The sequence below is a fragment of the Podarcis bocagei genome, assembly GCF_964188305.1.
Source record: "Podarcis bocagei genome assembly, chromosome: 10".
Lineage (NCBI taxonomy): Eukaryota > Metazoa > Chordata > Lepidosauria > Squamata > Lacertidae > Podarcis > Podarcis bocagei.
Genome location: NC_138135.1, coordinates 76,123,476 through 76,150,486, shown reverse-complemented (window position 1 = coordinate 76,150,486; position 27,011 = coordinate 76,123,476). Strand labels below are relative to the sequence as shown.

General features: G+C 44.0%; 1 protein-coding gene across 1 annotated transcript in view; it reads right to left on the bottom strand.

The window, feature by feature from the left end:
• FAM107B (family with sequence similarity 107 member B) overlaps nucleotides 1–25,739 on the bottom strand; it is a 110,633-nt gene extending 84,894 nt beyond the window's left edge. The window contains exon 1 of the mRNA XM_081210783.1: nucleotides 25,653–25,739. The gene's annotated coding sequence lies outside the window, so the exon portion shown is untranslated. The remainder of the gene's footprint in view (nucleotides 1–25,652) is intronic.
• Nucleotides 25,740–27,011: the final 1,272 nt, after the last annotated feature.

The window sequence follows — 27,011 nt, the reverse complement described above, 5'->3', positions numbered from 1 at the left end:
TGCCTCTTTGGCTGCTACAAAGCTAAGCAAAACACGGCTGGAAAGGGAAGGCCTTTGGGTGACCATGATTTGAAAGCCCATTTATCAAGGGGGGTGGGTGGAAGGCTCCATCTGCCCTGTAACCTCAAGGCATCCTGGAAACTGTAGCTTATTCTGGGTACTGTGAGTTTTTAGGAGACCCCCAGTCCCCTCACAGAGTGACAGTTCCCTGCAAAAAGGGACTGGTTGTTAAACTGCTCTGCCGTTGTAGCTCTGTGGGGTTCCTAACAACTCTCAGCACCCAGACCAAGCCACAGTTCCCAAAATTCTTTGGGGAGGGGGAGACATGGCTGTTTAAAGTGGTATAGCACTGCTTTAAAATTAATGTTCAGATGGGACCAAAGAAGAAGTTGAAGATGACACCAGGTCTGGACTGCAGATTTTATTTACTTACCTATTACTACTTATCATTTATAAAGTTTATACATTTTCACATATGCTGAACTTTTTTTAAAAAAAAGAGAGTCCCTGCCCAGCCATTTTACAATATCATAGGAGAAGGAGAAGAAGGAGAAAAAGAGAGATGGGGGAGGGGACAGGGAAGCACACCAGCAGCTGCTCTCTCTGTCCCAAAGGCATTCCAGGGGGTGAAACACATACAGATTTATGGAAAGACAAGACAACCAAAACAGGCATTTTAATAATAATATCTGTAATTTTAACATCCAAATACAACTAGCCACATTGAACATATAATTCAGAAACAGCAACCCAGATTTACCCGCCAAGGCCATCCGGGCTGGGACCTTATTGTGTTGTTTCAGGTATCTGTGTGTGGTATCAAGCCTGTTTTCAGACAGAATTTCTCTCCCAATAACTTCCCATCCATGACCTCCAATTGCTTCTTCTCCAGGCTTCTTCAGGCTGTGTCTTTGTTCGGTCCATCTCACCACCTGCTTCAACATCTGCCCAAGATCCATTTTACACATTCCGAGGGGGATCTTGTTGTCTGGGCAGCTCAGGACCTTCAGGCTTGCGTCCGGGGGGGGGGGGGCACTTTGGAACTGCTCATGTAGTGGTCTGACTTTACCCCCTGAGGTGTCCTCATTGTCTCTTGAGACAGATGCCAACAAGTAGGTGTGAAAACTTCATCCTTCAATCTGCCAATTTATTATGCCAGTTTAGTAGTCAGCTGTGCATACACCTTGTTTTTTAATAAACAAAAACAAAAAAGCCTCACCCAGGGTGGGGGGGGGGGGCAAAACCAGACAGTCAGGCAATTGTAAATTTGCTGGTGTGGTTTTCTGGTTTAGTATCTTTTGATTACTCAGATTTGCCCAAAATCAGAAAACCACACAAGCAAATGTTACACACATATAGGCTAAGCTCCGAAGGCACCCTTACTACATGCTGGGAAAGAAGCAAAAGCAGTTGTTCATTCTTCACACACACTTTTCAGATTGCTGCCCAATATATCTGGTGCAGAATTTTTTTGCATGGTTGGTTTGTCCAATTTAATGGTTTTGTGCAAATCTGAGAGATCAAAGGTGTGTGTGAGGGGGTATTGCATTCAGGAACAGAGCTAGAAAAGAAATGAAAGCAATGAGGAAGTCGTGGGCATGGAAAGGGCAGAAAGTGATGACCCGGAAGTGCACTCCGTTGTCTCTTGAGACAGATGCCAACAACATTTTTACAGTAGTTTATAGGTGTTTACCTCTCCTCTATATTTTGTTTAACTGCCTGAGTTATTCCCAGCCCCTGTCCTAACCAGGAATGTAATTTTAGAAATCACAGATGTTTTTCCTCATCCCAGATAAGGGCCCACATCATCACTGGGAGCTGCGCACAGACGCGTAAATACCAACTATAATTTGGTAATCCAGATTGTCATTCAACACTAATCTCTTGAGAGGATCCTGGTCTTTTGCCAGAGGCCAGAAATTCTACTTTGAAGGCCAACAGGATTTTCCTCCAATGAAACAGTAGCACTGAGTGTTTTCTAACCCAAGGCATTTGCCCAGCTGAGCCCCAGTATTTATTTCTCTCCCAATAAAACCCTATTTGCCCAGGCATCAATCTTTCTCTCTACATTAACAAGTTGTGGTATTTAAACTCAGCATTTCACAGAGTATTTCTGTAACTGAAGTTAAAGGTGGATAATTGCCTGGTGATGGACAGCTAGATGGGTGTTTAGGGGGCCATTCTAAATCACAATTTAAATATTTATTTATCTTACTTATTTATTGAATTTATATACCGCCCTATACCCATAGGTCTCAGTGCGGCCAGAAGTTCAGATCTAATCACTGCCATGAACCCACCAGTGGACCCCAGGCAAGCCTCTCTCTCTCAACCTCAGCACACCAGAACAGGGGGATTTGCCTTACAGCTGCTGTAGGGATTAGAAATAGTTAAAACTTCACATGTAAAGCATGTGAAACATCTTGAACACTTGGCCTGCCATATGTCCGAATTTCCTTTGAAAATGGCGTCTGGGCAGAATTTCCAGAAACTGGCTAAAACATCCCGGAAAAACCAGGCATATGGCAACCCATATTGGAAGTGTTGGGTTTTTTTGCAATTTTCCTAAAAAACTGTTTTCAAACTCCATTCCCGCCCCTCCCCCCATAAAGCTCAACAACTATGGCCAGGAAAAAAAGCTAAACAACTAAGCTAAACTGATGAAGCATTTTTAGGCATTACCTAAAGTTTAACTGGAGAAAGCCTGACTTCCTTGACTGATTGCCAAAATAACACTGAGCTAACCATCAAATAGGTGAAAAGGGGGGAGGCGGGGCACATTGATACACCAACAATATTTCAATATCGAGAAACATTATTCATGTCGTGACATCACTAAAACGTGTCTATACATGTGTGAGTACATCAGTTGCGACCACGCCGCCCGCCAGTTAGCAGTTGGCGTTTGATGAGAGTAGGTGTGTGTGGCGTTTTGCCCTCCTAGGTGACATCATGCTGGGTCATCAGGAAAGGGTTAAATGAGTGTGAAGTGATTGGCAAGTGGGAACCCAAGGGGAGGAGTTAGAGTTAGAGTTAAGTTGTTAAGGAGTTAGTTGGGAGTTGGAGAAGGAAGAGGGAGGATAAGTCTGTGGGTTGGTCGAGTTGTGTTGTGAGAGAGTGAGAGAAACTGTTAGGAGGAGTCAGATAGACAGTTGGGAGAATCAGTTAGCAGTTATTAGGAAAGGTATAGGCCGGTATAGAAACTAAGGATAAGAAACTGACAAGAAAAATTAACTGAAACCATAAACTTGTTCATGCTTATAAAATAAACTTGATTAATTGTTTTAATGTTAACAACTGTCTGGACTCCGTGTGTACCCAAGAGAAACGGGTTGGTGGCAGCGGGAAAGTGATCACAGTGGTGGCACAGGGATCAATAGACCGTCAAACGTCCGGGGACCCTGTGTGATCGCCACAGTGTGTTTTTAGCGTGACCAACGAAAAAATTACATGAAATGTAAAAGTGTTCCAACGCTGTTTTACATCGTTTAGTTAAGATTTAAAAATACCAAAGGTAAGTTATTCCACTCAGTAATCAGGACTTATTTTTTAATAAGTTCAGTGGTGTCAGGGGTTTAGGTGCAGAGGCACGGGCAAGGGAGGAAACAGAGAGCGAAGGGGAGGAGACAGAGGAAAGGATGAGTGATGACGACGACCCGAGATCTCCCAGTCTTTCCAGTGAATCAGAGGATTCACAGAAAGGAGCACCAGTGGCCAGGGCAAGGGGGGAGTCTAGGGAGGCACCCCAGGAAGATAGAGCCAGAGGAGACTCAGGGGGGAGCAGCTGGAAATCGGGACCAGCGTCACCGCCAGGAAGCAGGGAAGAGGAAAGGAGCCAGGGGGGAAGCGCTGGCAGCTCACCACAGGAGGGAGGGCAGGAGTCAGGAGTGGCCACACCTCCATCGGGGAGCGAAGAAACGGTTAAGAGGAAAGTGGAAGGTTGGGCGCGCGCGCCAAGTTCAAATGCAGAGGAAGGCGGCGCAGTGAGCAGCCCCGAAAGGGAACCAGGTCCTAAAGCCCGGCGCAAGGAGGCAGAAGGGTCCGGGTCAGCGTCAGAAGAATCCCGGAAGGAAGAAGCCCCGGGGGGTAGAGGGACCCAGAGGAGGACAGTCAGGAGGAAAAGGTGGAGCAAGGCTAGGATATTAAGTTGGTGCGCACGGGGCGGAGACTCAGACGGAGCCTCGCCGATCTAGCTAGTAGACGTAGAGTTGCAGACAGCAGCGTGAGAATGGAAACTGTAATTCAATAAAGACTTTTACTTAATGACCGCTGGCTAGCGTGATCCTCTGTGAGCTAGGATCTTGAAGCAGCTCTGACAAGTGGTTTTATTAATAATTGTTAGTTTTTGAAAATGTCCATTGGGGCACTTTGATACACGGGGCACACTGATACGTATAAAAGTGCCCCAATAGTGACCTAATATACAAGTTTTGTGGGTGGCGCTGTGGTCTAAACCACAGAGCCTAGGGATTGCTGATCAGAAGGTCGGTGGTTCGAATCCCTGCGACGGGTTGAGCTCCCGTTGCTCGGTCCCTGCTCCTGCCAACTAGCAGTTCGAAAGCACGTCAAAGTGCAAGTAGATAAATAGGTACCACTCCAGCGGGAAGGTAAACGGCGTTTCCATGCGCTGCTCTGGTTCGCCAGAGTCATGGTTTCACTTAGTCATGCTGGCCACATGACCCGCAAAACCTGTCTGCAGACAAACGCCGGCTCCCTCGGCCTGTAAAGCGAGATGAGCGCCACAACCCCAGAGTCATCCACCACTGGACCTAATGGTCAGGGGCCCTTTACCTTTATACAAGTTTTATTGGGTTTAACAGAAACAAAAAAAAACTAAGAAGAAAAGATGTCATCATTCACAATCTGACTCCAGTACCAGACGGAATGAATATGTGGAATTGAGTGATGATAACGAAGAAGATTTTTAAGTTGCAGACAGACTTCCGGTCGGCGCCAGCGCTAATGGCGGTCCTTTTTCCGAGCTCCGGAGAAGGACTGCCCTGCGAGTTCGGGTCTGTCCCGCTACGGCAAGCGGGGGACCCCTAAAATCACAGGCGCGGAAGCCTGTGAACGAGGAGATTCGGTGGGCACCAAAAGCGCCCCCCTTTACCGCAGAAAGAGCCTTTTTAAAGGCTCTGGAACGACATCGGGGGAGCGCGGTGCTGAGAATCGCTACCCAGCCCGCAGGGTGAAGCCGCGTCGCTATTAGTGGAGAGCGCCGATTCCTTCCTGTAAATTACGGACAGAAAAAACCCGTGAGTAAAACGGAACTTTTATTTGGATCTAAAATTTGGAGATTTGGCTGAAAGCGGGGAGGTTAAAATCAAGGAAGTCTGCCTCCCCCCGACTGCATGAAAGTGAAAGCAACGGAACTTTAAAGCTGCATCCGTCAAAACTTTGTTCTTATTTAATTAAACCTGACATTTGGACTTTAGATCTCCCCTCTAGCTAGCAGGGCAGAGGGGAGGCGAAAGAGACTTTGGTAACTGCATGATTTATTTAAAAGAAAAATCCTCTGCTGCCTCAGTTATTTAAGAGCACGAAACGGTCTGCCTTTTAGGACAATAGGACACTGAACTGACTTTTTCCTGTGAAAGTTACACTGTGATACAAAGTTTCCGTATTGTTTGGCTACAGTACATCAGAGTAAGACGAAACAGTATCTACTGGAAAACTGTGGCAATTTGCAGCTACAAGCCTCCAGCTACATTTGCTTTAATTTCTCTTTCTCTCTCTTCTACGTTTTTGGATATTCTCTTTGCCTCTGTATTTGGACATTTTATATTTGGCCATTTTGATTTGCTCCCCCTAGAGGGTAAAGTAAAGGTTGGCACGGCTTAAGACAGTGGAATTTTCCAGTGGGGAACAGCTCCCGTGGGAAACGACCTTGACATGAGTGGCTCACAAGAGGAGATAGTCACAAGAGCCAAGACCAAGCAACAACAACAGCAACAGCTGCAGCAACAACAGACAAAGAAAAGAGGCTCAATCTCAGGCGTAACTGCCGGACTTGCAGGAACAACAGGACAAGAAAAAGTGACAGCTGTTTCTATGGAAGCCGTGACAGAAGCCCTGCTCAAGGTAAATCAATCTCTGGAGTCTCTGACAAAACAGACTTCAGAAAATACACAAAAATTAACAGAAATATCAGTAAGACTAGACCAGAATACAGAATCTATAAACAAATTGGTGGAGGAAAATTCTACTACACGTAAAATTGCCGAAGAAGCGAGAGCTATTGCTGGAGAGACACAAGAGAATTTAGAGCCGATTGCCAAGAAGGTCCATGAGCATGACGCAACTTTGGCTCTGTGGGAATTACAGAGAAAAGAGAGAAATTTGAAATTGAGATTGATCCCAGAGAATGAAAGAGACAATCTTGCGGAGTACTTAACACGGGAGTTTGTTGACTGCTGGGATTTGGAGGAAGACGAATTCAAAATTACAACAGCTTTTAGACTGGGCAAAAAGCAGGACAGAAAGACCCCGAGAGACTGCTTGATTACATTTAGATCTAAGGAAGAAAGAGACAAAATATTAGGACTACACTTTGAAAAGGCCTTGCAAATTGGAAACTCAGCTGTACAGATTTTTAAAGACATCCCAAAATATATCTTGGACTTAAGAAACTTCTACAAGGATTTAGCTCTTTTGTTAAAGAAAAACTCCATCCGCTTCAGGTGGGAATTCCCACAAGGACTGTCTTTTGATTACAAGGGAAAGAAGGTGAAAATAAAGACAATTCAAGACAAAGACAAATTTTTGGGAAGAAATCAAGAGGACCTGCAGAAGGGGACTGTGGACCCAATTGCAGAACAGAGGAGAGCATTAGACATTCTGAATTTCTCGCTTGGACAAAAACCACCACCATCAGAAGAAGAGCAACAACTTGGAGCTGTTGGAGGAGTGTCAGAAAAATAACAAGATGGCTCTGCAATTCCTTAGCTGGAATTGTAATGGGCTCAATGGGCCTTTGAAGAGAAGACAAGTATTTCACATTTTGAACAGAGAACAACTGGACTTGATATGTCTACAAGAAACCCACATAACCAGAACTCACAGGAGATTACTTACAAACAAAAGACTAGGACAAGAATTTATCTCATCAGACAAAGTTAAAAAAAGAGGAGTTGTGATATATGTGAAAGAGAAATGGGCCCCAAAAATGATGTTCAAAGATGAGCAAGGGAGATATTTGGCAGTGGAGATACAAGTACAAGGAGAAAAACTTTTAGTTGTTGGAATCTATGCACCAAATGAAGGTAAATCTGACTTCTTCAAGAGACTTCATGAAACTCTGACGGACTATTTGGATTACAATATGATAATTATGGGAGACATGAATGGTGTGGTCTCCACCAACATGGACAAGGCACAAAGACTAACAGTTACCAAGGAAGGGAGACTTCCTAGGACCTTTTTTGAAATGATGGAAAACATGGACTTGATAGATATATGGAGAACAAGGAACCCTCTGGAGAGAGAGGGAACCTTTTTCTCCCAAGCAATGATGACCTGGACCAGAATTGATCAAATCTGGATTACTAGTGGCATGGCTCCAAAGATTAAGAAGGTAGAAATCTGCCCAAAAACTTGCTCCGACCATAACGCCGTGAAGATGGAAATGAAACTTACAACAACTGGTCAATTTAGATGGAGAATGAATGACACCCTCTTTCGAGACAAGGAGATCCTTATCAAGGCCCAAAAAACTTTAAAAGACTATTTTGAAATAAATTTGAGGGCTGACGTGGAGAAAAGAGTGATCTGGGACGCAAGTAAAGCGGTGATGCGAGGCTTCTTGATTCAACAAAACTCAATAAAGAGGAAAAAACAAAATGAGAAAAAAGAAAAGATTTTGGAAAAGATAAAGGAAGGAGAGAAAAAATTAAGAGTAAAACCAAAGTCCCAGGAGATCTTAAGAGAGATTAAGTTATATCAAACACAATATATGGAATTGATGAACCAAGAGATTGAATGGAAGATAAAGCAAATGAAACAAAAGACATTTGAATCAGCAAATAAATGTGGCAAACTTCTGGCATGGCAATTGAAGAAAAGGCAGAAATTAAATACAGTTACAAGCCTAGAAGTGGATGGAAAGAATATATCTAAACCTAACGAAATTAGAAATTGTTTCCTGGGTTATTTTAAAAAACTTTATACTCAAGGCCCGCAAAATGAAGAAGATATAGACAAATTCCTTGATAAATATGGATTACAAAAAATCTCTCATCAAAGCAAGATGGATCTGAACCAGAGAATAACAGAACAAGAGATAGAGGCTGCCATTCAGAATATGCAATTGGGCAAATCTCCAGGACCAGATGGACTGACTTCCAGATACTACAAATCGTTGAAGGAATGGTTGACTCAACCACTAAAAGAAGTCTGTAATGAGATTCTTGAGGGAAAAAAGGCACCTGAATCGTGGAAAGAAGCATATATTTCACTCATACCAAAGACAGAGACTGAAAAGACTCAACTGAAGAACTACCGCCCAATATCACTACTTAATGTGGATTACAAAATTTTTGCAGACATTCTGGCAAAAAGATTTAAAAAAGTGCTGGTGGAGATGATTCATAGGGACCAAGCAGGCTTTCTCCCAAAAAGACACCTAGCAGATAATGTAAGGAACATAATAGACATTTTGGAAAAGCTAGAGGTGAATATAAATACTAAAGCAGTACTGATTTTTGTGGACGCGGAGAAAGCCTTTGACAATATTTCTTGGAGCTTTATGACAAAGAATCTTCATGGGATGGGGGTAGGCCAAGGTTTTGAGAATGGTATGGCTGCAATATATTCTGAACAAAAAGCTAAATTGATTGTAAATAATGCAGTAACTGAGGAACTTAAGATAGAAAAAGGAACACGACAGGGGTGCCCAATTTCCCCATTACTCTTCATTTCAGTTCTGGAGGTGTTGCTGAATATGATTAGGAATGACCAGCAGGTTAAAGGAGTGCAGGTCGGAGCTAAACATTACAAGTTAAGAGCATTTGCAGATGACCTAGTATTGACTTTGCAAGAGCCAAACACTAGTACGAAAAGGGTTCTAGAAATAATCCAACAGTTTGGCCAGGTAGCTGGTTTTAAGTTGAACAAACAAAAAACCAAAGTTTTAGGAAAAAATTTAACAGATACGGAAAAAGAGAAATTCCAAGAGGAGACAGGGTTGACGGTGGTCAAGAAGGTGAAATACCTAGGGGTTTATTTGACATCTAAAAATGTGAACTTGTATAAGGACAACTATGAAAAATGTTGGTCAGAGATTAAAAAAGATCTAGAAATATGGTCAAATTTGAAATTGTCAATGTTAGGCCGAATTGCAGTGATTAAAATGAATGTATTGCCTAGAATGTTATTTTTGTTTCAGACCTTGCAGATTCTTGATAAAATGGAATGTTTCAAGAGGTGGCAGAAAGATATTTCGAAATTTGTCTGGCAGGGCAAAAAGCCCAGAATTAAATTTAAAATATTGACAGACGCTAAAGAAAGAGGGGGTTTTGCCCTGCCGGACTTAAAATTGTACTATGAGGCAGCAGCTTTTTGCTGGCTGAAAGAATGGATGCTCCTCGAGAACACAGACATTTTGGATCTGGAAGGTTTTAACAATGCTTTCGGTTGGCATGCATATCTATGGTATGACAAAATCAAGCTGCATAGTGCCTTTAAAAATCATATTGTTAGAAAAGCATTGTTTAATGTTTGGATAAGATATAAAGATCTGTTGGAAAACAAAACCCCTAGATGGGTATCACCAGTGGAGGCCAAGGCAGTGAAGAAACTCAATATGGAGGTCGGATGGCCGAAGTATTGGGAAATTTTGGAACAGGATGGAGATAAGTTGAAATTACAAAGTCATGAGAAATTGAAACATAAAGTACAAAATTGGTTTCAGTATCATCAAATAATGGAGTTTTTCAAACAGGACAGGAAAATTGGCTTTCAGATGGAAAAATCAAAACTAGAGACTGAATTGTTAGAACCCAATACTAAGAATTTATCCAGAATGTATAACTTGTTGCTGAAATGGAATACACAGGACGAAACAGTCAAATCGGTTATGATTAAGTGGGCACAGGATGTTGGTCATAACATTATGTCAGCTGACTGGGAATGGTTATGGAACACCGGTATTAAATTCACGGCATGTAATGCCTTAAAGGAAAACATTATGAAAATGGTCTATAGGTGGTACATGACCCCAGTCAAGCTGGCAAAAATTTATCATTTGCCCGATAACAAATGTTGGAAATGTAAAGAGACTGAAGGTACCTTCTATCACCTTTGGTGGACATGCCCGAAGATTAAGGCTTTCTGGGAAATGATCTATAATGAAATGAAAAAGGTACTTAAATGTACTTTTCCCAAAAAACCAGAGGCCTTTCTCTTGGGCATTGTCGGCCAATTGGTGTCAAAGAGGGACAGAACTTTTTTTATGTACGCTACAACAGCAGCAAGAATACTTATCGCAAAGTATTGGAAGACACAAGATCTACCCACTCTGGAAGAATGGCAGATGAAAGTGATGGACTATATGACATTGGCCGAGATGACAGGCAGAATCTGTGACCAAGGAAAAGAGACGGTGGAAGAAGAATGGAGAAAATTCAAAAGTTATCTTAAGGACTATTATAAACTTAATGAATGTTAAAGTGTTGTGGTTCTCAGAAACAAAGGGATACAGTGATATAAGGTCAGAATATAGAGATGACTAAGATGACAGAGGTTGGAAAGTAACAATTGGGAGTTGCTATAAAATTATGGACATTGGGATGCAGAAAGGGGGGGTATGGGGAAGTCCTAGAAAAGAGGTTTATGAAAATATGCTATGAAATTATACATGTATGTTTGTCTTTTTAAGTGTTTGTTTGTTTTCTAAAATTTTGTAAAACCAATAAAAATTTTATAAAAAAAAAAAAAAAAAGATTTTAAAGTTGCATCTGATCCAGAAGATGAGAATTTAAATTTTGATGTTCCCAATCCTGAAAATACAAATGTTGGAGATTTCCTACTCATTAAATTGGAAAAGAAAAGAAAACTTTTGTTTACTACATGGCGAAAGTCATTTCTAAATATAATATGACCAGTTACCAAGTGTCATATCTCAGGAAAAAACCAGGATCTTGTATGTTTGTCTTCCCCATTGTAGAAGATAAGGCAAACGTTGATTTCAAGGATGTTGTTTTGCAGTTGCCAAAACCAAATTTCTCAAAGGGCACATCTCAAACATCATCTCTTTATACTTTTTCTATTGACTTCAGTAGATATATTGTGCAATAGAAGCTAAATGTTAAGTAATTATCTTATCTTTTATAAGCATTTTGTTTAAATTACTATTTTTTGACTACCTAATGTGAGTTCTTATGCTTTTTTAATATAAGTTTTAATATTAATATTAATATAGGTTTTGATGGTTTTTTTCAGAAAACCTGTAATAAAGTCTATGATATGTGTGAAGCACTGTTAGTTTTGATACATAATTTAGATTTTAAGTAACAAATTGTAAGGCTGATTATGATCTCTCACAATAAAATTTGTTTTTTTCATATTTTTTTGTAAATAATTACCATTCTCATACAATTTACGCTTTGTATCAAAGTGCCCCATCCACTATATCAAAGTGCCCCGTAAGTGGGGCAGAATGATACAAAACCCATTTTTTATTCAAGTCATTATATTCTCATTATATTCTAACTGTTTTGGTTCTTTTGATTGCTGTTATAATATTGATTATGCCATGCATAAAGCAAATTTTTTTTTTTATTACTTGACTCATTTTGGTACATAAAATATGAGATTGAATTTTTCTGTATCAATCTGCCCCACTTCCCCCTAATCATAACTACATTCAGAAATTGGCCAGACTGGGGGGAAAGGACCATCGGTCACATAAGAAGAAATGTAATTGACCTAAGAAAAAAAGTGATTCTGGTTTGTAAAGTTCAGAAGATTTATTCCTTTTTAGAAGCTAAGCTATTCTTGTAAACTTCCCTTTGCTTAAGAACCTCAGATTCTTTTTTCCATCCCCTCTGGTCCAATTTTCCTTCGGCTTTAGCAAATACTTGGCACCCAATCAAAGCCAAAACCAGCACTGAATACTGAAAAGAATTCACTACTACCAAACAAATCTCAATCCCATTCTCTTGGAAGAACCAGGAGAACCTCTTTAAAAGGGGGTGTGAGAATGAGGAAGCAAGAATCAGATGTCCCCTGGGCACATACTTAAAGGTAAAGGTAAAGGGGACCCCTGACTATTAGGTCCAGTCATGGCTGACTCCGGGGTTGCGGCGCTCATCTCGCTTTACTGGCCGAGGGAGCCAGCATACAGCTTCCGGGTCATGTGGCCAGCATGACTAAGCCGCTTTTGGTGAACCAGAGCAGCGCACAGAAACACTGTTTACCTTCCCGTCGGAACGGTACCTATTTATCTACTTGCACTTTGATGTGCTTTTGAACTGCTAGGTGGGCAGGAGCTGGAACCGAGCAACAGGAGCTCACCCCATTGCGGGGATTTGAACCCCCAACCTTCTGATCGGCAAGTCCTAGGCTCTGTGGTTTAACCCACAGCACCACCCGCATCCCTGAGCACATATTCAAAAGGAGCCAAAGGCCTCCCATGGCTACATCATTCTGGGGACTCCCGTCCAGCAGACAGGACTAGTCCAAACAGCCTTCTTTCAGTACTCAGGACACAGTTTTGTTTATGCATTAAAATGAGACACACACATCCATTTACTCTCAGTAAGATATATATGTACCGGTACTTTGCCAATCAGCTCCCAGAACAATGGGCAGGCAATGGTAGGATCCTTCAAGACTGTGTATCTGCACAGCCAGTCAGGGTTCCATGATGGAGTCTTTCTCTTTTAGCAATGGTGATAGCTCAGGTATGAACCTACACAGCTCAGTCCTCATTGGACCTCTTATTTTTATTTTATCCATTTTAAATTGGTTCCTTTTCAAATTAGGCAAGATCAACTTGTCTGTGGTCCATTCACCTGTAAACAATGTAAATAAAGCTTGCTAGCAAACACAAACTAGTACATTCACCCTTTAAAATAATAACTGTCAAGTATCATCAATCATTGCCATTAAAAGAATGTGGCCTAATATTAGGCATGGCATGATGTTTGATTGAAGTTAAGTGGTTTCTAGCTGTAATGATATAAAAGAATATGGAAAATTGGATCTCTAAATAGGTAAAAATTTAATGTTACAATATATTAAGATTAAAGATCAGGATAATAAGGAGGGAAAGAAATTGCTGAATTAATTAATTGAATTGGAACACAAAAAAGGGAGGTATGAGGAGGTCAGAGAAACAAGGATATGAGTGTAAGATATGGAAAGATTGATTTTTTTATTTTTATTTTTTTCCCATTTTTCTGTAAGTGTACTTACTTTTTTATTCTGTATTTTTCTTGTATTTTTATTTTTGTCTTTTACTTTTGTATTTCTTGTTTTTATGTAATTCCTTTTTCTGAAACTTTAATATTTTATATAAAAAAAATAATATTAGGCATGGCATGCTTTTTTCTTTTCTTTTAAAAAAATTCCCAGACAGGACCTTGGTGTGTCTTCTAGCATTCCCCAGGCTAGACTGGGAGAGGCGGCATCAGCAGGCAGGTACCTAATGGGCATCGTTCTCTTCCTCCAGCAGAGCTTGGGGCTTCCCACTTCAGCAGTCAGAGAAAGAGCTGCCTTAGCAGGTCCCTGCCTCTCCCAGCTTTACAAAGGGTTTAAGTGGCATTTTGCTAAACCCCTCTGGCAGCATCCCAGGATGGTTTTACATCCACTGAAAAGAAACAGGAGGAGAAGGGCCACACAAAAGGAAGTGGGTGGCATCCCACCCGGCTTCAAACACAGCTTATACTAGAAAGGAAAACTGACCACTTGCAGCAAAATAGTGCAAAATTCCTGTTCAAGGTTCCATCAAGCCTGGACTGTTCAAGGTTTGCAGAGGGAGGAAGGCAGTTTCAGGAATAGCTCTTTTGTCAGCCCTAAATCTGACAACCGCACTGCTCTGCAAGGGGTAGATTTCCAGAGAGTAGGCAGGGGAAAGTGGTCCTTTTTCTTTACCCCAGTTCCTGAAGCTCCTCCCTCCATACGCTGCAGGGAGAGGGCTTGTTCAGCTTCCGGGATACTACAAAGAACTACGGAGCAGTGTCTCAAGGCAGGAGTTGGGCGCAGGTCACAAGGTGCCAGTGAAGTTAACGCTTTTTGCAAAAAACAGAACAGCTCAGGCCTAGTGAGCGCAGCATCTCTTCCTGGTGGAACTTGCCCCTATGAGGCAGCTGTGGGGACTAAAGGTCCACACTTTCACACAACTAGCTAAATTTCCTCCTCTCCCAGGTCCTTCCCAAGCAATCTGAGACTTCTTTGCCTGTTCTGTCTTTGTTCCACCCTCTTCACACCTCTGCCGGTTCTGGGAAACCGGGGTGGGGAGCTGGTCACAATGGGAGGGGGAACCCCACTGGCTTCTTCGGCAGCCTACCTCATGGCTGCCTCTTGGCCCCAGTCCTCTCCAGCTTCTGCTTCAGCCTTGGAATCTGAACTGCTCTCTGCCACAGCGTCTTCCTGCTCTCTAAACCTAGTGACCTCTTCTGCTTCCAACCCCTCCTCTTCCCAGTCTCCTCCCTCTGACCACTCATTGTCTTTCCACCACCAGTCCCTGGGGGTTCCCTTGGGGATTCCCCAGTTGGTGCCCTTCCACCACTCCTCTGCATCCAGCCAGTCCAATAATTTAGCATGCTGGACTCTTCCTTAGGGCTCTTCCTGCTGATCTGTTTATTAAGCATTCATCCTGATTTGTTTGCTCATTTAATGAGCAGTCATTCTCATTTGTTTGCTGGCAGGTTGGATGGCATTGGATCAAAGCAAGTGATATCCCACATTTTAGAGTACAGTTTCCTGTAACAAAAAGTTCAATATTTTGGGGGAGCAGGTTTGTAGGGACTAACCTTCCCCTAAATTCCATGAGTGCCATTTGGGTTTCCCATTCCCAATGGGATTTCTGAAGATGCGGGTTTCACCCACCCACCCTTGACTGAGATCTGGATCCTCAGATCAGGCCAACCTGAATTGCCAAAGCAGGCCCCGATTCAGGTGGCGTGTGTTTAGAACCCCAGCACCACCATGTCTATCTGTCTATCATTTAAATTAAGACTTCATACCTCTGATGTAGTGGACCATACTCCAAGAAACCTTTTGCCCTAATGAATTCCTTAATCTTTAAGGTGACCCCAAACTCTGATGTTTGGGAATGATTGTGTGCTTTTTGAAGGAAAGAGCTCGGCAAGCAAGGGGCTCTGTACCTTAGAATAAATAAGGATAGGCTGAAGTTTACATAGGATTTGAATCAGCTACTCAAATATTTGGCTGCAGATCAACAAATTTAGATACTCAGAATAAAGCTGAGTACTTCCATTGACAATTGACTTCCCTAGATACGGGATTACTCAAAGACATAATTACCAAGTTGCTGTTTTATCGAATCCTCAAGATGACTGAGTTTAGCATAATAAGAGGTGCACTGAGAGCATTGAAGAATTCTGTCCAACTTTATTTTGCAATTCATTATTCATTATTCATTCATTACATTGTTATTTAGATTTTATACTTACAGTAATTATAATGTATATTTAATTAAGTGGTAGCATCCCAGCATGATTATTATATTGTATTTATATATTAGATATATACTGTATAACTGACTTTCAAAGTAATGTTAACCTATATCAGTTATTTTGCCTTTCAGAGTCTGTTCTTGAGATTATTTGTCAGTATAGTATGAAAACTGCAGCCCAAACTATTTTTTAAAGACTGAAAAAATGCAGGAAACAAATTATTTTTCAATATTTAGCTGTGTTTGGCTCCAAAGCACTTATTATTGCCAGCTATGTCAGATCTCTTCCCACAGTATTTACAGAGGAGATGGGGATTCTTTATAAATAGCATTTGCATGTCCTAGTTAGAAAGGCAGCTTTATTGACAAAAAAGAATTTATATTCATGATTTATGGAAGCAAAAAATACTTTAGGGCCAGCCAATGTATGGCAGCTTGCATTTGCATTCCAACTGTTTACATGTGTGATTTCTTTAAAAAACTGAAAAGGGGCAAGTGGGATTATTCTGCTGCCATGACAGAGAAGTAGGGAAGGCCAACCACTCTTCTGAGAACAGATACTATAGCTTCTGTTTTATAGAAAGGTAATGTAATAGATGAGGGACGGGGGTGGCACTGTGGGTTAAATCACAGAGCCTAGGACTTGCTGATCAGAAGGTTGGCGGTTCGAATCCCCATGATGGGGTGAGCTCCCGTTGCTCGGTTCCTGCTCCTGCCAACCTAGCAGTTTGAAAGCACGTCAAAGTGCAAGTAGATAAATAGGTACCACTCCGGCGGGAAGGTAAACGGCGTTTCCGTGCGCTGCTCTGGTTCGCCAGAAGCAGCTTAGTCATGCTGGCCACATGACCCTGAAGCGGTACGCCGGCTCCCTTGGCCAATAAAGCGAGATGAGTGCCGCAACCCCAGAGTCAGTCACGACTGGACCTAATGGTCAGGGGTCCCTTTACCTTTAATGTAATAGATAATGGATTAAAATATAGATTGTGTAAGAGACAGCTTACTCAAAGGATAATATACTTAATACCAAAACTTTAAATTCCACACACAATACATAAAGACGCAGGAAAAGCCAGCAGTTGGTTGTTGTTATTGAGATAATATCCCATAACCCACAAGTACTGTACTTTGAAGTACTTATTAAATTCCACATTTCTGAGTCTTCATATTGTAGCTGCAATAAACATACCTATGTGGCATGCAAGCATAGTATATAAAGAAGCAAAGACACCTGCAAGTTTGGTTTTTATCCTACAGACATGTTTTTATTTACAGTAATTCAGTGCATATGGAGCAGTGGTCCCCTCCCTGCGAGAAGTGAGGTTACAGGGAAGCAGGCAGAGGGCCTTCTCGGTAGTGGCACCAGCCCTGTGGAACACCCTCCCACCAGATGTCAAGGAGATTAATAACTATACGACTTTTAGAAGACAACTGAAGGCAGCCCTGTATGGGGAGGTTTATAACGTTTCATGTTTTATGGTGTTTTTATATTTTGCTGGAAGTCATCCAGAGTGGCTGGAGCATATAAATAAAACATCATCATCGTCATCATCATTATTATTATTAGATTGATAACTCTAACAAACAGTTTTTATGTTACAAGAATAAAATCCTTTCAGCTTGTTTATGGTTGCTTCCCACAACATTCGAGTAACATTTTGCCCAAGAGACTCTAGGTGCTTCCAGAATGTTTATTGCACATTCGTCCTGATTTTTATTTTGCAGGGAGACTAGACAACACCAGCTATTTAATTGAGCATTTGATCTGATTTGTTTGAGGGGAAGTTAGATGACATTGCATCAAAGCAAGTGCTACCTCAAAATTTCTATTGCATTTTCCGGTCCCTTTCTTTATCACAAAAATCTGATCTTTTCGAGAAGCAGATTTGTTGTGCAAGACCTCCCAGTGCACTATAATTGCACAACTTGAATTTGCCAGTATGTGATTGAATCCCACCTAGGGTTGCCATATGCCCGGAATTTCCTGGACATGGCTGGGATCTGGCTGTCGGAAACAGTGTCTAGGCGGAAATTGCTGAAATGTCCGGGGAAATCTGAATGAATGGCAACCCATGTTGGAAATGTAGTTTTTGGTGAATTTCCTTTAAAAACTTTGGGGAAAACTCAAAAACTTTGGGAAAAACCAAAAATCTTTGGCCAAAAAACCCCACTTGGGAACAGCAAGAGCCTGGTAGCAGTTTGTGGGGAATCCCTTGCTACACAGCATCTTTCTGAAAAGGCAGCTGTGGCTTCAAGCGACCTGCAAGCCATGCCTGAGGCGAAGAAGTGGGAGAGACACCTGAGACGAGCTGTCTCGTGAGTTAATGGCAGAAGCACTTCGTGGTCCGTGGTTTCCTCTCTCTTGCCACGATTCTCAGCTTGTAAATCATTCTGAACCACATCTGCCTCTCACCATGGAGCCATTAAAAGACAGCGGCATTTCTCCTTCTGCAACACCAGGAGCAAAGGGGAAGAAAATGACCTAGGAGCAGAAACTCCCCTCTCGCCTTGTCTCTATCAAGGACTGAATATAGGTCAGATAAAATGAGAAATTATCTCAAGATCTGTCCAGGAAAATGTCGCTGAAGGCATCAGAATGAGAGAAGAGAAGGCTGGAGCCAAGCTGGGGCAAATCCAACATGGAGATTGCTGGCAGCCAGCAAGCAGATGATGCCATCTGTTCACTGCATTTTCAAGGAACGGGAAAATATTTAAGGGGGGAGATAACTGGAGAGACAGACAAAGCCATATTTTGGTGAGGGGGCGTGTCATTTAGTGATTAGTCAACATTATGAGACAAGAGCGTGTTTGGGTGGAAGAGAACAGCCAATCAAATATGGTCAAGGAAATGTGCATTTGGTTGCCCAAACTGCAAGCTGCTGCATTCAGATTCATCTACAGTCCATTCAGCCTAAAGCTTTGCATTGGTCAGACAACTCTGCTCTGCAGTCACCAGGCTCTGGCTTTTCGTCATTCCTTGGCCCACAGACCAGGATGACAATATGAGGTTTCTGCATCCCATCAGGTCAAGCTTGCCAAGTTGGCTCCCCCCTTTCCCAAGATAATTCATGCATCGCCAGCTTAGCGTCAGTCTTTGTCTCACCAAAGCCCAAACCTTTGCCTCTTGAATTATAGGGCTATTAATTCCATTCTCAGGAAGTTGTGAGAGTCCACTGTTGTCTGCCCTCCACCCTGGCATCATCTGAAGGAATGTGTCACACTCACAGCTAATCCAGACCTCCCTTCCTAAATAGAAGGAACTGGCTGATACTCAGCCAGGCACCATTCACCCACTGGCAGAGCCCACAAACATTCCCAGGAGAGCTTTTCCAGCTCTACAGTGACCGGAGAATCTTTAATTCAGGAGTGGGAGCCTCAGGCGCAGGGCTGAAAGGACCCTCTCCAGGCCACTCCATCTTGTCCTTGCCAGACTCCCCTACATCAGATGAAGTCACCTCCCTCTCCCCTCCCCGTGACCCCTCCCAAATCTCTTCTGAGCATTTCCCTGACCTCTGGAGCAGATTGGGGAGGGGCACACAAAGAGAAGATAGGGAGGGGACGCTCCATTGCACCAGCGGAAGACGGCGACGTTGGATCCAACCCATTACAAATACTCCCAGGATGAATTCAGACCTCTGGGACAGTGTTTCCCAACCCTTTTTTCTGACCATGGCCCCCTTCCAACCTTGTTTCCTTCCTGTGGCCACCCCAATGGGTGTGGCCAAGGTGGGCAGCTGCTTCTCCAATAAGTATAAATCAATACAAATCCCAGATTCTGTCCTCCCCAACCAAAGCCTGCCCCCTAACCAGACGACCCCACTTGACTAGGCGCTGGAGTGGATTTCACCCCATGCCTTTCAGAGCCGGGCTGATGCTGCGGACAATATCCAAAGGCCCTGATCCACTAGGCGCTGGGGTGGATTGCACCCTGCAGAGTCAGGCCCAGGCTGCCACCGGGCCCAGCACTGGCAGCAGCAACAAGCAGCTCTGGCTCGCCCAGCCCTACCCATTGCCACCCCACCACTGCGCTTACCTGACCTGGGGGTTCTGGATTGCGGGCTCTACTGGTCAAGAGGGGATCCTCAGCGATCACCATCTCCTGCTGGAAAGAAACCAGGACTGCTCCAAGAAAATACATGTGGCAAAAAGGAACGCTTCCTTATCCACTTGGGATTGGCAAGTGGAGAGCCAGCTATTCAGGGTTCCCCCTTCTCACTTCCCTCTGTGCCCCCCTAGCCTTGTGCTGTGACACCCCCCCCCCGTTTACACATTTTCCACCTGCTGCCCTCTTCAACTATCCTGGGTCCCCCAGGAGACGATATGCCCCTCCGCCTTGGGAAACACTGCTCTGGCAGATCAACAGAGACTATAATTTCACTTTTTCCTGTGTAGCCATGGCAATAAGGTGTGGCTCACTGTACACCTGAAGCCAAAGGCTTGCAGGCATGTTTGGCGGGCGAAAACATACCGACAGCCTTTAGCCAAGTTGGCCCACTTTTCCCGGCAGAAACCTGAGCAGCCTGCTGCGCATTCCAAAGACTCCTTAATCTTTCTTCCATGTGGCTTCACACCCAATCCGAGCTGTTCTTGGGAGTTCGCTGCCCAGGGTCACGAGGCTTATTCCTGGGACATGAGGGCCAGCCGGTCACGAGGGCCAGACCCAGGGCAAGTGGTTTGGAAGACAGCACAGGCCCAGTTCCAAGGTTCCCTTCGTGGCCTGATCCTCTCCAAGAGCGCTGGGCAAGAAGCAGCATGTCGGCAAGGGCAATGAGACCGTTCATCTCCTGCCACTACTAGGCATGCTAGAAACTGACGGGGGCTGGAAAGCACCAAGTGAGCAGTCAAGGAAGACCAGCAGTTATCAAACAAACAACGGACAAGCACTCCCCCGCAATGAGTCTGGCCCCAACCCAGGAAAAGCGTTCAGCTCCACTTCAGTCCCACTGAAACCAACAGGAGAAGTATAGAATGGCTAACCTGAGGTCATATTCAGTCTAACACACTTTATATGGATTGGGTTGGGGGGGCACTGGTTACACAACATTTTCAAATCACACCAAGTCATAGGGCACGCTGAATTGTTCAACTTTCCTATTCAAAAAATGAGGGGTGTTAAAAAGTCGTAACATGGCTTGGGAATTCAAAAGATATTTTGGTTAAATTAATATAATTCAGTTTTTCTTGGTAAGTAAAATGTGTGTAAAATTGCACAGAAATAAAAATTGATTGCCATGTACTTGTGGTTATATTATATATAAATATCAGTATTATTATTTAGTCTTTCCTAACATTTTCAGAAAGGGACGCAGGTGGCACTGTGGGTAAAACCTCAGTGCCTAGGACTTGCCGATCGCATGGTCGGCGGTTCGAATCCTCGCAGCGGGGTGCGCTCCCGTCGTTTGGTCCCAGCGCCTGTCAACCTAGCAGTTCGAAAGCACCTCTGGGTGCAAGTAGATAAATAGGGACCACTTACCAGCGGGAAGGTAAACGGTGTTTCCGTGTGCTGCGCTGGCTTGCCAGATGCAGCTTGTCACGCTGGCCACGTGACCCGGAAGTGTCTCCGGACAGCACTGGCCCCCGGCCTCTTGAGTGAGATGGGCGCACAACCCTAGAGTCTGTCAAGACTGGCCCGTACGGGCAGGGGTACCTTTACCTTTACCTTTAACATTTTCAGAAGATACAATTTAAAATATTTGGTTTTATGAAAGTAGTTCATGTGCTTCTTCATCAGACATAGGCTTACTAAGCTAAATGTTGTCTAGTCACAAAAATAACAGCATGTTTGAATTCCTCACATCCATAAACATCTTCTTAAGACCCCTCGCTGAAGAAATTTGCAAAAATTAAGTTTCGCCTGCTAAAATGGCACACTCTGCTCATGAAACATGACCATGATGATACTAAAAATGAGTAAGGAATGTAAGAAAATACATTATTAACCCACTGATAATACCCAAGTGATAAATGTTTGGGAGTGGAAAGTGTGATGTGATGTTAAGGAAGGAAATGTGTGTCATCTTCACATATCTTTTCTTTTTAGCTGGGGACTTCCACCCACACCTCATCCACCAGCCTGGACACTGCTTCAGGCATGGAATGAAAGCAAGAAAAGAAATGATTGATGACACGGAGGGAATTCTCCACTAACTTACCCATTAATTGTGCCTTCCCCCAATGCTCACGTGAGGCAGGTAGGCCAACGTGCTGCCAGATTATGGAAATAAGATGTTGCCACTAAGAATTTTTCTTCTTGATTTCACATGGGGGGGGGAGGCAGTTGTGCCTTTTCTATCCATTCCTCCATAATTATTCCATCTGGATTAGCATGGCAGAATACTTGAGCAAAGTCAACGTGAGGAAAATGTACATTCCCTATTCACTTGCTATCCTTTTGCTGTGACATAAACCAGGAAGGAACTGACAATTGCCGTTCTCCATCCTCCGCGTGGCCTTGTCCTGGACCACGCTGGGTGAACGATTCCATCTGGCCATCCTAACTTTTGGATGAGACATTTAAAGCAAAGAAGCGGATCCACATTTCAAATGCAAAACTTTGAACTCAGGTCTTGCTCCTCTAAAGGGCTGAGGGGCCCACGCCAGGACCTCAGGGTGTCCCTCAGCAATGGGGGGGGGGTGCCGAAGACAGGGAAACCTGGAAGCTTTTGCAGAGTTTGAAATTTGGTGGGGTTCCCTGCTGCAAGGGCGGCAGTGACCTTTTCCAACTCCAGTGAAGTGTCTTGTAGGTGTAACAGAAAGAAGGCAAGGCACACACCCCAAATACGGAAGTTCAGTTCCTTCACAAGCTCCCAGGGGATGATATGCTTAAAAAATGCCTGGGAGCCAAGGGAACCTGGAAGGGGAGCTGCAAAGACTGTGGTTGCCAGGACTCCGGATGTCAGGCTGTGGCAAAATAACAACTCTCAGTGCTATAACGGAGGTGCAGAGCAGGGGCTGAGAGCCACCTGGTGGCCAGCTACAAAAAGCTCTGAATTGGTTGGCATTTCGTGACTCCTTTAATTCTGGCAGACTTCATGTGTGAAATCTCCAAAGGAGCTGACGACTGTCAAGTACTAATGATCATTTCTCCTTACCTGTCAAATATTGTTAGATACTAAGTGGTCTGTCAAACGTTAGGGAAAGTGCCACCCGTATTTGACAGCTGACATGTAACAGCATTTTTCTTATGATATTTGATGTTTAATATTTATTGATTGATTGATTGATCTACAATATTTACAAACCACCCAAAAATGAAGGTTCTCTGAGCAGCTTCCTGTAAGCCTGAAAACCAAACATGGCAATGTTTACATAGGCAATCTTATGCATATAGACACAAAAGTAACTTACAGGGCACTCATATACTTACCTGCACAAAATTAAGACGCACAGATTTCAGTTGAGCTTACTCCAAGATCAGTGAGCATAGGGTTGCAGCTATAGGACTGGATCCCAGTTTAGGTTGTAATCCTAATCCCACCTATCTGGGAGAATTCAACGGGATTTATTGAAGTGAGTAGAAAGGGCTAGGAGTGCAATCTTGGGCCTCATCCACACTTAAACTTTGCTCTGCATTTCTAGGCACAGGTCCAAGTGCTTTGGGGGGGGGGCTGGTCCTGCTGCTTTCACCACGAAAATCCTCTCTTTACTGCTGAATTGGATCAAACAACAATCTGTGGAAAGCAGAATTGCCATTTGTTCTGATTCAGGGTTAAAGAGAGGTTTTCCTGAGGAAGGAAGGGGGGGGACACAGCACTCAGACACAGACCGGGAAAGTGCAGACCTATCCCTGGAAAGTGTGGGGGGCAGCAGAAGAAGCACCCCTGCCCTGCTGGCCATGCCCACGTCACCACTGGCTGCTGGCGCTCGCTGCTCCTGCCTGGGCACACGACGGCCTGACCCCTGGCTCAAAAGGAGGGGGACAAGGGGCTGGGGCGAGACTGGCCTGCTCCCCCCACCCCAGCCCTGATTCGCTCAGGTTGGTGCCACGACCGACTGGCACATGAGGGGAATGGATTCCACAACTTCCAAAATACCATTTTTACACGTGGTGTCCGCCCCTTCTTTCATTTCGCAGAGCCACAGGAGCCTCTGCGGCCTGCCTGTCTTCGGAGCTAGGAGACAGAAAGGAAAATAAAAGCAGAGGAAGAAGATACAGATAGGAAATGTCCGGGAATCCCAAAGTCTAAACTCAGAGATCCTGGCTTATGTCTCGCAGCAGGACTCAGGATACACCCTGGACCTCCACCTTCCTCTGTTCCCTCCCTGTGTCAAATTAAAGATTGTAAGCCCCCTCGGGGCAGGAACCTCTTCTCAAGGGGCACATGCAGCGATGGTGCAAAGAAATAACGCAAAATAAATCTTGCTACGCTCCTGCCCTGTGCAAGATGAAGCCCGCCAGACGCCTTTCCCTTAAAACCAAAGGTGTGTACACACCATCCATTGGGGCCTCCTGCAGCTTGCAAAGGGGCTAAGTCCGCAGAGCTGCATTGCTGACAGGCCGGGGCTTGGACCTTAGAAATGCAATTGGCAGAGAGGGCTCTGTGTGAGGTCCGCTCTCCTGGAGAGAAAGGAGTATACAGTGGTACCTTGGGTTACATACGCTTCAGGTTACATACACTTCAGGTTACAGACTCTGCTAACCCAGAAATAGTGCTTCAGGTTAAGAACTTTGCTTCAGGTTGAGAACAGAAATCGTGCTCCGGCAGTGCGGTAGCAGCAGGAGGCCCCATTAGCTAAAGTGGTGCTTCAGGTTAAGAATAGTTTCAGGTTAAGTACGGACCTCCAGAACCAATTAAGTACCACTGTATTGCACTTTCTGTTTCCCTCTCTCTTGGCCCCGTGTTGGATGCAGACATGCCTCTTTCGCATGTGCCTGGCGTTGGTTATGTAAATGTCAGTTCCTCACCCCCAACTTTTGTACCAAAACTGACATTTACATAACCAACGCCGGGGGGGGGGGGTCCAGGCACTCACCCAGGGTCCGTGTTCCTCGGGAGACCAGAGACACAGAGACGGTCGGAGCTCCAAGAAATATGCTTTATTCTCCTATTGCCACTTTCCGTCTGCATGGAGGGAATCTGCATCTGACAGCAGGGTCCTGTCAAGAGGGGCTTGTTCTCCACAGCAGGGCAGCTCTGGAGTCCGAGGCCTCTCTCCCTGGCTCTCCAATGGGCCATCAACCGCTTTTGGCATGTTCCTCTCTCTATCCCAGGTGAAACCCTGGCTTGGAAAGAAATTGGAGCCTGCACTTTCCCACTGACTTCCAATCTTCCCTGCAATACTTCAAATCCTCAAACCCCTACCATTTATTAATCTCCAGGTTTAGGGGTGTACCCTGCAAATCCAGAACAGTATTTTGCCTGCATAGTTTTTACTGCTACTGTTGCTGTGAATCAATGCATGATAATAAAATAAGGCTTATTTTTAAACTTCTCAGCTTGCTGCCCGATTCTTTCTGAAGTGGACTTGCTCCAAACAAGATTTTGCAGCCTAGCTCCTAAGCTTTTGGTTTTGCTGCTAAGGAGGGGATTTTAAAACGCTGTTTAGCTCACATTTGTGGGTATCTGGAGAGATAAATTTCAATTAATGTATCCTCTCCTTCCTGTTAAAACCCATTCCACACAGGGGCAAGATCCTGAAACTTTAGGACATTCCCTTTAAAAAGATCTAGAACGTGTTTAGGATCAATGAGTGTGTATGTTGCCATTTTAATGGAATGACCCCGTGATTTCAAGGTGTCGTGAACACAGCCTTAGAGTAAAGAGAATAGAGGCATGGAAAGACCATATGGTTCAACCTTGTAAGCAACCTATTATTAACAACGGAAAATATCATATGGGGACCACAGCTGAGGACCTGCCAAGCTGTCAACAGCTGTGGACAAGTCAAGCCAGGGAGCCAAGACACATGCACCTGTGGTGGATGATGCTAATAATAATAATAATAATAATAAATAATAATAATAATAATAATAATTTCTATGCCACTCATCTCCTCTGGGCCTCAGAGCTCCTCCTACCTTCAGAGTTCCCTCTCATGGTCACTGATGGGCACACTTGATCCTATGACTGGACTACTGATCCTGAAGAGCTGCCCAGCCCAGCTTCAGGTCCCCCACCAAGTGCCCCCCTTCTAGGACCCACCACTCTCAACTGACTCTCAACTGCCTCCCCCCAACATTCACTCTTCCTTTCCAAGCCTCCTCCAACCTTCCGTCTCCACCAGAATTCCACTCTCTCTCTTCCCCCCTCCCTCCCTGCTGGACATTCACTTGGGAATTCTAATAGAATCACCTTCATTACCCTACTGCAAAAAGAGAGGAAGAGGTTACAGATGGGAAATGTCCAGGAATCTCAAAGTCTAAACTCACAGACTCTGGCTTATGTCTTGCAGCAGGACTCAGGATACACCCCGGACCTCAACCTTCCTCTGTTCCCTCCCTGTGTCAAATTAAAGATTGTAAGCCCCTCGGGGCAGGATGGAGCCCTTGGGTTATACTTGGAGGAAGCCCAGTGAAATTGCATGGTATTTCTGAGACATAAGAAGGTAGCGCATAAACCATTGGCACAAATGCTTAAAATGTTCCAAAGTAACATTTTAAGTAGCATTTAGTGAGTATGAGTCTGCAGTAGGCCACCCACTCTGTCTCATCGGACAGGCTCATCTGGAGAACATTAAATGGTGTTGCTTATCAACCCTCCCTGTGAGGAAGAGTGGGAGAACTCTTTTGTGGGGATTTTGAGCATTCAGGGTTGAAGCAGAGCTTTTCCTGGGTGGCGCAGTGTATGACCATGTGGCCAGCTACTGGGACTGAGGACAGGACCAGCAAGGAGGACATCCTGGGCTGCCTTCCACCTTGGCTTCTCCATGCGCAGCAATAAGCCGCCTTGTGTAATAGCCTCCCCCTCCCCTTGTGTTTGCAGTCACTTATTAGGTCACAATAAGAGTCATACCAGGTGCCTACAAGTTACTTCAACCACAGCATAAGTTTCTGAACTCTAGACTTTAACTGTTGAAAGAATAAGGCTCAGATCTTTTGTGCCAAGCTTAAGTGGGGAGGAATAATGATGCAAAATCGCCCGTCAAATTCTTTGCCTTCTGCACTGTTTTACGAGAGCTTTGTCAGTTGGTGTTGAAAATGGTTGGCAGGAGTTTGTATATCTACCATTTCTTGTTAGCAATAAACCAGGCCTCGAGAGAAGTTTCTGCAGAAAACTTTCTTGCAAAACTGTACAAAATATCAATAATGATGGTCATCCAACACCATTGTTTTGGTGCCAGTCTTTGTTCTACCTTAATAAGAACATACTGAGGTAAGTCAAGTGACGCCATTGCATTTTTGATTAGCCTCTACTGACACCACCACATTAGAAGGCAA